Here is a 13009-nt window from a genome sequence, read left to right as displayed (position 1 = left end):
GAAGGGGCGAGCCTGCACCGGGGGATCTATAAGCCCCTCACAGGAGGAGGGTGAACCCAGTGCCCCACCTTCTTAGGGTCATAATGTCATTAGCAGTCTAGCAAAGCATCTGCACCATCCTCAGAATAATTTTCAGGTGTGTTTTACTGAAGTAGAATGCATACATTAAAGTGACACATCTGTAGCATACATCAGTGAATTTTCACCAAGGGTAACACTTGTACCCCAGCACCCAGCGCCCCTGCACAACCACCCACCCCCACCATCCGGTTCCACCTCTCGGACTTGGTAATGTTTACAAGCGCACACTGCGAGGGAAAGCGTGTTTGAGCTTTGGCTGGGGGCTCTGGGAGTGTGTGTGTGTGAAGGAGGAGAGGGTGTGTGGACCTGTGGGACATGCCTGAGATATGGGGGGATTTGTGGGGTCTGAGTGAAGGTTGCCGGAGAAGGCAATGGCACCCCACTCCAGTGCTCTTGCCTGGAAAATCCCATGGGCGGAGGAGCCTGGTGGGCTGCAGTCCATGGGGTCGCTAAGAGTCTGACACGACTGAGCGACTTCACTTTCACTTTTCACTTTCATGCATTGGAGAAGGCAATGGCAACCCATTCCAGTGTTCTTGCCTGGAGAATCCCAGGGACGGGGGAGCCTGGTGGGCTGCCGTCTATGGGGTCGCACAGAGTCGGACACGACTGAAGCGACTTAGCAGCAGCAGCAGCAGCAGTGAAGGTTGCCGTGTGCGTGGGTTCGGGGTGAATTTGCCACGGTTTGTGCAGTGGTGTGGGGTCGTTGGCACGCGTGCGTAGGTTTTGGGTGTTGTTTAGAGTATTGGGGCGTGGGCTGTGGGGTGTGGTGGGAAGGCTGGGTAGTCTGCGTGGGGTCGTGGGTATCCGAGGGAGGTCGCGGGGTCAGAGAAAGTGAAGCCTGGGTTGGCTGGGACCCTGGCCCGCGGGCGCGGGGCGGGGCCAGAAGGTAGGGGGCGGGGCCGTGCGGGACTTGGGCCGTGCGGAAGGGCGGGCCCTCGGGGCACGGGGCGGGGCCAGACGGCAGGGGGCGGGGCCTTTCGGGACCTGGGCCGGGCAGAGGGGAGGGGCCGGCGGGCGCGCGCACGCAGCCGGCGCGCCCCCTCCCGGCCGCCATGTTGGCTGGTGTGTGGGTGTCAAACCGAGCTGGAAGCGGCTGTGACTCTTCGGGCTCCAGTCGCTCCCGCCTCCTCAGCTCTACTGGAGGCCGCAGCCGCGCACCCGGGTCGGCCCGGAGGAGCGCAGGTGAGCCGGGGCCTCGGGGCTCGGGGGCCGGAGCGGACCGAGGGCGCGGACCCTGCCCCTCCCCAGAGCGCCCCAAGAGCGCAGCTCCCCCACCACCTCCCGGAGTATACACCCCTCAGTCTCAGTCGGGTCTGTACCTCAGGCCGGATCCCCTCTTACCCAACAGGCCCCGCCCCACGGGCTGGAGCACGGCCCCTCCCCGTCTGGGTCCTCATTCCTCTGCAGGGACCCCCCCCCACCACCGCGCCCCACCGCCTTTCCCTCAGGGAGCTCTTCCTTTGGTATCCTCGGAGCCCCGGGCTTCCCGCGCCCTCCGCAGCTCCGGGAGCCCGTCCAGGCCTCGCCGTCCACCTTTCCGCTGGACCCACCCTGCCCCTCCTCCCCGGGCGGGGCGCCCCCGCCCTCGTCCAGGTGCCGGCCGCCCCCCTTTGGGCTGCCGCGGGCCCCCTCCCCTCCGCAGGGACCCGGCTCGCCCTTCCTACCCCACGGCACAGCGGGGACGGGGGCGGCGGAGCCAGGCTCCAGCTGCCTTTTGTTCCGCGTGGGATGGAGAGACCCCGCCCCGCGGTCCTGCCGGGCTGGTCGAGGTGGGTGAAGGGGTGCGTGGAGCCGCCTCTTCCAGAGGACCCTTCGTCTCTCTCCCCGTGGGGCGGCTCCCGGGAGCCTAGCGCCTTGGGAGAGGCCAGCCCTTCCGAGAGGAGTCCGTGCCAACAGGTTTTTGTTTGCAACCTGGAGTTGGCCCGGTGGCTTTGCCGCGGGGAGAGGGGAGGACAGCTCGCTGTCCCCAGAAATCCCGGCAGGGGCCTGTGGAAACCCATTTCGCCGCCCATGGGCTCCGTCTGGGGCCCTTCGCCCTTTAGCTGCCCTGGGGACGCGTCGGAGCCTGTGCTGGAAAGAGGATGGGTTTATCCACCTTGAGGGTTCAGATGGGGAAACTGAGGCCCAGGGAGAGGCACTGGGTCATGCGGTGATGCAGCGTCGGTGCCGGAACTAGAAGCTTGGGCTCTCTGGGATATTTTAGAATTTTTTTTTTAGAGAGATGTTCAGGGTTATCCCTCTTCTCTTTTTAACATTCACTAAGAACTTGAACAGAAAAAGGTGAGAAGTAGTTGTTCCTTTCCACCTCCAGGAGGAGCTTAAAATGATTGAAAAAGGTGAATTTTAATTTTTAATTGTCTTTGTCCTCTTCCAATTATGTAAGATAATGAAGATTTGGCAGAAAACTTGTGCATCTTGTAGCTCTATCTACGGATGTTAGGTGCTAACAGATCGTATGCTGAATCCTGCTCAGCAGGGATTGAATTTGCACTGATAATTAAGTTTTCATCTGTATTTACATTAACATCCAAAGGGCCTACAGGTTGTTCCTGAGTGGTGCTCATTCCAGCAATTGTGTTTGCTGGACAGGTGATTGTGTCAGAGTCTGCCAAGATCTCATTTCTTATTTATCTGAATTAAAAAAAAATCTGTACTGTATTTTTACATTTTGAAAGCTCTTTTGCTTCTTTAGTTTTAATATTGCGTCAGTCATCCTTACCAGTCTTGCTGAGTTCTTCTTTTGGAAGCACTGGATGAGTTGCATGCATGCTCAGTTGCTCACTTGTTTCCAGCCCTTTGTGACCCCATGGACCCCTTTGCTCCTCTGTCCATGGAGTTTTCCAGGCAAGAATACTGGAGTGGGTTGCCATTTCCTTCTCCAGGGGATTTTCCCGACCCAGGTATTGAACCTGGGTCTCCTGCACTGGCAGGCAGATTCTTTAACACTGAGCCACCAGGGAAGCCCACTGGATGAGTTGTTGTTCAGTTGCTAAGTCGTGTCCTACGTTTTTCGACCCCATGGACTACAGCAGGCCAGGCTGTCCTCCACTGTCCTGGAGGAGTTACTGGCTGTTGAAGAGTTTGGTAAAGTGCTGATTAGAGTGAGGCACGATCCAGGACTGCATCCCACCAGCCCCCCGGCCAGGAGCGTGTTTGGGTTGTGCTGTGGGGTGTACTGATCTCGGTTTACACAGGCTTCTTGCCTCCCTGTGCCTGGTGGATGGGGTGCTCTGGGGAGACCTCTCTTCCAGCAGGGTGTGTGACTCCAAGCATGTGCCTGGGGTGTGAAGAAATGTAAGACTCGCGTGATGAAAGCTAGCATGGTGTGTACAGTCTTGAAAACTGCCCCATCCTCTATGGAAATCCTCTCTAGAAATGCAGGTGACTCTCTGTGTAACTGTCTTCCATGACAAGACATGGGTTTCCTGAGTGTTTGGATTCTGATAAGAGCCCTGCAAAAGTAGTTGAGAATTGCTTGTGTCGCTGATTTATTTTATTTTTTTTAAATATTTATTTGGCTACACCAGGTGTTAGTTATGGCATGCGGGATCTAGTTCCCTGACCAGGGATGGAACCCAGGCCCCCTGCATTGGGAGTGTGGAGTCTTAGCAACTGGACCACTAGGGAAGTCTCTGATTTATTTCAATGGCTTGACTTTTCCCGAACCTAAGGAGTGGGCATTTATAATAATAATAATAATTGTTTCAGTTTTATTAGGAAGAGTAGCAGCATTTACTTCTTTGTGGCCTGAAGTGCTGAAGGATTTTTACGCACAGGGCTGCTGTTTTCACTTTCTAGGGAAGCGCCTTTTAAGTTTTCAAAGCTCTCTGGCAGCTGTTCTCCCCCTTCCCCAGAACCTTCCTGGTGAATTGGTGGGTGTGGAGAACTGTGGCTGTTGTTTCATGGCTGAGGATCTGTTGACCCTGAGCCTTGGAGAAATCAAAGGGCTTGGATTTGGGAGATTGAGAATCTGTTGTTTCATGGCTGAGGATCTATTGACTCTGAGCCTTGGAGAAATCAAAGGGCTTGGATTTGGGAGATTGAGGTTGGGGAGGATGTGAGGAATTATCTAGTCCTACCCTGCTTTTGTTTGCTGGGCTCTCAGTTCAAGCGTTCTACTTAAACAGGCCTTCCGGGATTTCCCTGGTGCTGTTGTGGTTGAGAACCCGCTTTGCAAGGCAGAGGATGTGGGGTTGATCCCTGGTCGGTGAACTAAGGTCCCACGTGCTGCAGAGCAACTTAGCCCATGAGCCACAACTGAGACCCGATGCAGCCAAATAATATATTTAAAAAAAGAACAAAGATTTTCGTTCAGTGTAGCATGAAATGTGAATAAGGAGTCCTGGGCGGTGGGCAGCAGGGAACAAGCTTATCCATCCCCACTGCAGGATCCATGGTTCTGTCTTGCTCTTGCCAGAACTGCTGCTGTTGGTCCAGTAGTCCTGTGCCAGTCAAGTGGGTGTTATCCCCCTTCTACAGGTGAGGAAACTGAGGCCCAAGAGCGTAAGTCTTGTGCTCAAGGTCATGCAGCCAGTAGGTGATGGGGCTGAATTTAGACAGGTGTGTTGACTCCCCAGATGTTCTGATGCCTTAATATCATCTGAGAAACTGAGTCCTGGGGTGAAGAGACTTGTTCTAAACCCAGCTGTGAGTTGGTGGAGGACTGAATACCACGGGGTGACCTGATTATCAGGATTGCTGAGGTGGGAGAGTACGTTTGGCTTTGCCAGATGCATTGTGAAATGTCTGTTTGTCTCCATCTGTTGAGTTTTTGAAAATTGACAAGCTTTCTGATAAGTTCCTTAATGGAATTTTCTTTGGTCTTAATTAAGTTTGTTCAAGGTGTCTAAAAATAGACGCTTGAAAAGCAAACACAGTGAAGTAAGTGTCCATGCAGCTGAGAGGGTGTATTGAGTAGCCTCTATCCACTGGCTTGTTTGACCGCACCTACCTTCTAGATTCTTGATGGCTTGAAATGCAAAGTTGTTCCAGCAGACTCTTGTTGAACATAATTCCCCTCTGTCTTCACATCCACATACAACACAGGGGTTGCCACCCTATCGCGAGTAGAAAAACAGGCCCAGAGAGATTAAGTAACCTTTGAGGAGCTAACCCAGCCAGGAGTCAAACCCAGGCCTGTGTGGTTCCTAAAGCTGGGTGCTTCCTACTCCACCAGCCCCTGCAGAACACCCCACATGATGAGTGCTCATTTCTGTTATAGGACACACTTGTAACCTGAAAACCACCACATTTATTTAGAGGGCTGGGAATTGTGAGCAAGGAGATGTGTGTCTTTTTCTGACTTTAGTGTCTGTGAAGAAATTGAGGTTTGAATGGACTGTTTGAACTGATAGAGGCTGAATTTTGGCTTTGGATTTAGAGAATGGCCTGGCTCTTTTGAGCAGATCCTCAGCACTGTGACAATCCCCTGCGTGCATGGGATTCCTTCTGGTGACTCAGCCCGGCGCACCCAGGTGCTGGGGCTGCGTTGTGCCTTCCTGTGGGCCCTGATCTGGGTGGAGCGTGCCAGCCCTCTGGAGACAGAGCAGGCAGCCGTGTCCCTTACCTGGTTGAAGTGGTGGTTGGAACTGTGCACAGAGGCTGTCAGGGAACGGACCCCGTCCGCTTCCTGGCACATGGATCGTGAATGGGGTCAGGAGAATCAGGCTCGGCTTGAGTGGTGACTGCCCATTCAGGCTCAAGCATGATATGGGTTTAAAAGCATCTATAATTCATCACTTCTGAGTGCAGGCTTCATCCTTCCTGTCACTCCCCCTTCTTAAGGAAGAGTAAGCTTCACAGAACAGGGCTCCGTAGCTGAGGACACCAAATGGCACAGGCAGTTTGGCTACAGAGGCCATGCGACAGCTTTGGAATCAGGTGTGGGTACAGATTGGCCTCCTGGCTGGATGGATTTGGGCACTTTAATCACTGAGCTTTGCTTTCCTTGTCTCTGAAGAGGCCAGTAATAACCACTGCAGATAGAAGAGTGGTCTTCCTCAGCCACTGGTGCATATTAGCATCGCTCAGAGGGCGGGGCGGGTCCTGCCCCCAGAGTTTCTGACCCAGTAGATTTGGAGTGAGGCCTGAAAATGGGCTTTTTCAGCCAGTTACTAGGTGTTCTCTGATGCTGCTTGTTCTGGGGCCAGATTGGAAATGCAGGCCCACAGGACAGACGGGAAGGCCAGTGAGGAGTCTGCCCTGGCTGGCTGTGCCGGAGAGTCACCAGCAGCAGGTCCTTGCTGCCTCCCAAGTGCTCTGAGTGAGATGGTGGCATGACGCTTGGGAAGGGAATTTGGTTTCTCAAAGTGATGTTTTCATTTGTTCTTACGTGATTATAATATGACCTGTGGTCACAGCACGATGACTCTGTGGGTTAGTCAGGATGTTGTCCGTAAACGAAGGGAACGTAAACGTCAGTGCTGTTCGAAGAGGCAGTTTAAGTCCAGAATCCTGTTTGAAAAGCTGGTTCTTCATTCCCACACGTCAAGCAAGATGTTCGCTGTCAAGGCTCTTGAGAAATGCAGCTGAGAAAGGGCAGGGGGCGTGGCATTGGACAGGAGCAAACTCCCACCGGGCTGTTGGGGGTGGCCTCTGGTGTTAATGGAAGTTGCTCCTCCCTCCAGCAGTTCAGAGTGATTTCATAGTCTTTGGTGTTTACAGTTGGGAAGGAAAATTTTTTTGTCTCCAGTAGTAATGATCAGCTTGTCCGTCAAAACCAGACACGTGGGTGTGTGTGAGCCCTGCCGATCTTTGAGTGTCTCCTTTGTGCCTGGCCCCGTGTGACTCCTTCAGGAGTCCCTCCACAGGGCGCAGGGATCCTCCAAGACCCGTCACTACTTCTCCTTTCGCCTGTGCAGAAACTAAGTCTCAGAGGGGCTCAGCAGCTGACCTCAGGCCACACAGCCAGTCATTGCCCAGCTGAAGACTGCTGCCACCGTGTCAGATTGAAAACCACAGTGTCTCAGTGGCCTTGCCCTGCAGCCGTCGCAGGTGTGCCCACTGCCTCAGCGTGCCTCACAGCAGCCCGGGGGCAGGCGCTTCACAGGGGAGCAGAGCTGGGGCTTGGAGGGGTTGGGCATGCTCATGGGCACCCACCCGCTGCTGGCAGGACCTGAATCCTCCCCTCACTGCCAAGAGGTGCAGAAGTCAATTCTGAGACCCAGAGCTGCCTGGGTGTGTAGAGCAGGAACCTGGGGGGAGCCTGGCTGGAGCGGTGGGAGGAAGTCTGTGTGGCTGGTAATTGGTTTTGTGCTCATAAAGCTGTGCTAAAGTAATCGCCCAAATTGCCCTTGGAGAGAAGGGGCTTTTTTTTTTTTGACTCTGTGATCCTGAAACTGCACATTTGTTCTGTAAACATAGCACATGGGAGTTTAGGACTAAAAAATGGTCTGGTAATGCATACCGAAAAACTTGGTAGTTTTAAAATGTTGCATATAAATAAAAATATGATGCTTCACCTTCCTCAGTAGGCAGTTCACATATGCCTTCTAGCACATGGGTCATTTTTCTGGTCCTACTTCCCATGGGTGAGGAGGCTGGGGTGTGATCACTTTCCCAAGGTTTGAAAACTGCCCGAAGCTCCCAAGCCAAGGGGTGATAAACAGCTATGTGTCAGTACCTGCCCTGTGCTCTTGGGAGGCCCTGGAGGTTTGGACTCCAGTTGGTTGTTTTGTAAACTCTCTAAGACTCTGGGGTGAATACATCCTGAGAGCTAAAGGTTGCTAGCTAGAGTCTGTCCCCTTCTCTATGTCTGCCTACCCCAAGGTTGTGGCAATCAAGGAATGATGATGGGCTGAAAAGTTCACATTTTTACTTGAAAGTATGTCCTCCCTGAGTGCCTGTTTGATACCCAGAGCTGCCATGGGGTATACTGGGAAATTAATGATCAGAGAAATAGCTTTTAGGCCACTTTCTGAGAGGCAGTCGGTTGAGGCAGAAATATGGGTGTCAAGTCAGGGCGGTTCCATGACCATAGGGCCAATATCTGAGGGCAGCCTGCCGGAGTGCCGCACAGGGTCTCTGAGGTCAGAGCTGGGTGTTTGTGAGAAGCCATGGCTCCGCCACCACTAAAGAAAACTGTTAGTGAGGCAGAAGCTGGTTTGTTGAGTTGTGATTTTGATTCTTGGTCAGGAAATGAAGAGTGGAGAAAAGTCTGGAAGAGTCAGGGAGAGGACAGGATCACAGCTGGACGTGGCTGGACAGGGAGCCAGAAGGCAGAAGGGGGGCAGGTGCCTGGCGGGGGTGTGGCGTGTGTGTGGAGGAGGCTATGGAAGCAGCCCTGCCGGGCAGATGCCTCCTGAGAGCAGGGAGCACTGGGTGGCCACTAGCTCCAGTGGGGCTGTGGCCTTGGGGTTCCAGTGTTGGGGGCGCCCTCTGGCAGGGCCTGCAGTGTGGCTTAGTTCCTGTGGGTGAGGGCCTGGCCAGGCTGCCTTCACCAGACTGGATGGGTCCTAGTTCCAGAGCCAGCCCCAGGGTGTGTGTCAGGATGAAGAGGCCGGAGTCCTGCTCTGTGGAGGGGGCTCCTTGGGGCCTTCTTGCTGCCTAGGAAGGTGGCTGTCAATGCCCTTGGAGCCTGCAGTTCGTATTGTTGGCTGCACCTGCAGGTCACGTGGCCTGAAAGCTTTTCAGAATGCCTGTAATGGGGCTGCACCCCAGACCGTGGTGAGGGAGCCAGTCATGTTTTCAGAAGTGCTTTAGAGCACTCTGATTGTGTGTGTGGGCTGCGAGGCTGGAGCCAGAGGGAGCTGGAAGCCTTTGCAGTCACGAGGTGTGGGGTGCTGGGACCCTGAGCTCCTGTCAGCTGCTGTGGATGGTTTGGGAGGGAGAGAGGGGAGGGGGCAGGTTAGGGGAGTTGTGCCAGAGGAGGACGGTTGGGTGACCACCTGGCTGCAGAGGTTTGCCTTTCAGTCACCCCGGGGAAAGCGGGCTGGGTTAGCGGAGTCAGCAAGGTGAGAGCAGGAGAAGAGACTCTAGTGCAGCAGAAGAGACTCTGGCCCAGCTGTTTGGTGACCTCCTTCAGCCTGGCTCTCAGCCACGTCAGTGCAACTGACACCGCCGGGCCAGCCTGGAAGCCAGGTTCCTTCCTGCATCCCTAACTGTGATGACCACAGCAGACACTGCTTGTAAAATGTAGAACTACACTTCTGAAAAGTAATTATAGTAGCCTGGAGAATCCCAGGGATGGGGGAGCCAGTGGGCTGCCATCTGTGGGGTCGCACAAAGTTGGACACGACTGAAGCGACTTAGCAGCAGCAGCAGCAGCTGTAATTTAGAACTCCTTATTTAGGTAGATGCACTTTATTGATTAAAGGTCAGAAATAAGGTTTTACCTGGTGTATTTAACACATACCACAATATCATCATTTATGGTATTTCCAGAAAAAAGTTTTCAGTCCAGTTTATTCAGTTTTTAATGTTTACTGAACACACGTGTTATACACTGTAGGTTAGGAATACATACATGATAAGATGTAAGTTCCTAGGAGGGAAAGATTAGGAGGTTGTGATTAATATATACACACCACTATATATAAAATAGGGCTTCCCAGGTGGCACAGTGGTAAAGAATATGCCATCAATGCAGGAGATGCAAGAGACGTGGGTTTAATCCTTGGGTCTGGAAGATCCCCTGGAGTAGGAAATGGCAACCTGCTCCAGTATTCTCGCTTGGAAAATTCTATGGACAGAGGAACCTGGCAGGCTACAGTACAGTCCGTGGGGTTGCAAAGAATTAGACACAACTGATCATGCACACACACACAAATATATATATATATATATATGTACACACACACACACATACATAAAATAGATAGCCAACAAGGACCTACTGTATAGAACAGGGAACAATACTCAGTATTTTGTAGTAACCTATAAGGGAGAATAATCTTCAAAAGTATACACACACACTACTGAGTCACTGTGCTGTGTATCTGAAATTAACACTGTGTTGTGAATCAGTGTTGTAAATATTCTAGTTTAAAAACAAAGGATGTAAATTCCTGCCTTTAAGCAGCTGATGATCTGCGGAGAGCGCGGCTCCTGACGTGGGACAGGTAGTGTCAACTCCGAGAGAGAGACGTTAGAAAGTGTGGGCAGATGCTGAGAACGAACTTGGGTGTCAGAGAGGAGATGGTACGTAAGCAGAATCTTGAAGGAAAAGTGGGAGTTCTGAGGGGCAGAGGACCCCAAGCAGCAGGAACAGGCCACGAGGAGCCGTGGGTGAGATGTCAGGCTCCCTGAGCCGGGAGGGTGTGGAGGAGGCAGGCCGGGGCGTGCGCGGAGGCCCCCATCAGCCTGGAGTCCACCCTGGTTCTCATATGGCTTTGGTGGCAGGGGGCACCCGGTGCTCCCCCTGACCTCTGATCTGAGCAGCTCTGGTCCCTCTGAGCGTGGGGAGCTGGAAAGAGCTCCTGTGAGAAGAGGTCCTCTGCTGTTTGAGACAGACTGAAGTGATGTCACTGCTGTGGTGTGTGGGCATACCCTGGGGTGACTGGGAGCGGGTGCTGGAGGCTTCCCTGGGAACCTGGAATGCCCACACTCCTTTCTTTTGTCGCAGAAGGTGGGGCTGGAGGGGGCTCTCGGCTGCCCCTCCTCTCTGCGAAGCTGGTTCCTTGGGTCCAGGCGGGGCGGGGCAGTGCTCCTGCCTAGTGAGCAGGTCCCTGGGGAGAGGACTCCTGACAGCCAAGCGGCTATGTTCTCTAGAACCCATGGAGCCCTGTGTGACGACATTGTCGGGGCGAGGGGTCGAGCCCTTAGCTCAGGGCATGTGTGAGCAGCTGCCGTGTGCCAGACTTGGACCTGGGCACCCCCCACGTGCACCAGGCAGAAGTGGTCTGTGGGTCCCATCCAGCCCGCCGGTACTTTTCGTTTGGGTTGTTGGTGCCTCGTTTTCAAGATTGAACTTGGTTGCTGTATTGGTTTCCTATGGCTGCTGTAACAAATTACCACCCACGCATGGCTTAAAGCAACAGGGTTCTGCAAGTCTAGTCCATGTGGCTCTTTGGGTGTAGGCAGGGCTGGCTCTTCTGGAGGCTCTGAGGAGCTCTGTCCCCTGCCTTCTCCAGCGCCTTGCCTCGAGGTCCCTCCTCTTCAGAGCCAGCAGCTATAGTCCCGTCCCTCTCCCACTGTGCCCTCTGATACGGCTTGCCTGCCCCCACTAGTACTTTAAGGTCCTTTGTGGTTACATGGAGCCCCCTGGATAATCCAGGGTCCTCTTCCCTATTTTAAGGTCATCTGATTAGAGACCTTAATCGCATCTGCTGCTGTAATTCCCCTTTGCCATCCATCCAGGATTAGGATAAGGGCATCTTTGGGAGGCCATTATTCGGTCTACCCCAGATGCCAACATGAAAATCAGGAGATCTTACATAGCAATCCAGACTTGCGGCTTCATTGACAAATCAGAACACTTGGCAGCCGGGGCCTGCCCCGTTGCCTGGCAACCCTGGGTCAGCGCCAGGGTCGGCGCCATCTCTGGGTGAGGTTGCGTGCTCCAGCTCCTCACAGCCCCCACCCCTCCCGTGGTGTCCACTCACCTCCCTTTGTGGCCTGGGCCCTGCTCTGGGGACTCACAGCCTTCCACGGAGTCCTGTGGTGGCAGGTGCCTGCTCAGGATGGTGGAGCTTCCTGCCTCCGTCTTCTGTGTCCCTATGAGACCCCCCTCCCCCACCTCCAGATCTCTGTCCTCTCCATGCCTCCCTGCTGACCCAGGCTCCATGCTCCAGAGCCTTTCTGGTGCTCTTCTTGGTGGTGGTGCTTTTTTTTTTTTTTTTTTTTTTAACCATAACTCCTTGTCTCCTGTCCCTTCTTTCCATCCTGGTACCTTCCATCTTACATCTTGCATTGGTGTCTGTGAGAAGCAAGTCTTTCTAGTACACCGTTAGAGCAGTGCCCATTGAGTCAGGACCACACAGAAGTGTTTTGTTGAACACCTGCTGTGTGCTACGTGCTCCCCTAGACTCTGGGAATGCGACAGGGGTGGGTAGAGGGAGATACCTGCCTTGCCTCCCCTGCACACCTAGTTCTGGAAGAGGGAGCAGGGACAGGTGAGCTGGCAGTTAGTTGCAGCATCAGCTCCTCCTGCCTCTCGGGAGGGAGGCTCTGGTAGCGTCCTGTTCCTGGACCCTAGCCCAGAGGTGAGCTCCGTCTGGTGTGCTGGGGCTCTGGAAGAGGCACTTGGGTGACTGATCCCCGTATTTGCAGACATTGCCGGGACTCCAGCTGATGGCTGAATTTGGGACAGGCATTTTGGAGGGCCCTTAGTTAGCATTAGCAGCGTGAGAGACCAGGCCAGACACCTCTGTGCGCTGCTGCCCGGTGGCCTGGCCTGGGACTCTGGTTATTTTCGAGGAGCCCTTTGTATGGCTGCTTGTGGCCAGGTCTGCCTCCAGGTGACCCTGTGCTCTGGGGCTCAGGTGGAGGACACCTGGTTGAGCCCCTGGAATTTGACAGCTTAGAGGCATCTAGTTCTTTTATCTACACAGAATACTATCCAGCAGGTCAGAGATCTTTGGAAACTTGCTTGAAAACAGAGTAAGACTTATCATTATGGAGGGTTTCCAGCTTATAAAAATAGAATAGTTCAGCTTGACTGTTTTAATCTAGGCTCTTCTCCCTCCCCTGCCAGATTATTTCAAACCAAATCTGAGACTTGACTTTGTTGATAAGTGCTTCAATGTGTATTGCTCACAGATGTGGACTCTTTGGGAACTTATTTTTAAATAAGGACTGACCACCAGCGGTCCTAATTCTGAAGTTCATACTCTCTGGGTTCAAAGCTGGGTTTTTTCAGTGGTAGCATAACAGTCATCTTTATACAAAATCTTGATGTGGGTTAAATTTTATTAGCACTTCTATTAAGGCAAAACAATGAGAGTTCAGCTATCTTAATTATTATTATTTTTTTTTATAAAATGACATA

At 53.3% G+C, this 13009-nt stretch overlaps 1 protein-coding gene across 9 annotated transcripts in view; it reads left to right on the top strand.

Annotated features, from left to right (window-relative positions):
• The first annotated feature begins 1108 nt into the window (after positions 1-1108).
• The window catches only part of EPN2 (epsin 2), a 52698-nt gene continuing 40797 nt past the window's right edge, over positions 1109-13009 (top strand). For 8 of the 9 annotated variants that reach the window (XM_005220326.5, XM_024979748.2, XM_005220325.5 and 5 more), the window contains exon 1: positions 1137-1266. The gene's annotated coding sequence lies outside the window, so the exon portion shown is untranslated. Of the gene's footprint in view, positions 1267-13009 lie in introns of all 9 variants that reach the window. The other variant, NM_001206317.2, reaches the window with a different exon arrangement.

The sequence above is a fragment of the Bos taurus genome, chromosome 19, assembly GCF_002263795.3.
Source record: "Bos taurus isolate L1 Dominette 01449 registration number 42190680 breed Hereford chromosome 19, ARS-UCD2.0, whole genome shotgun sequence".
Lineage (NCBI taxonomy): Eukaryota > Metazoa > Chordata > Mammalia > Artiodactyla > Bovidae > Bos > Bos taurus.
This window is presented reverse-complemented; position numbering and strand designations above follow the sequence as displayed.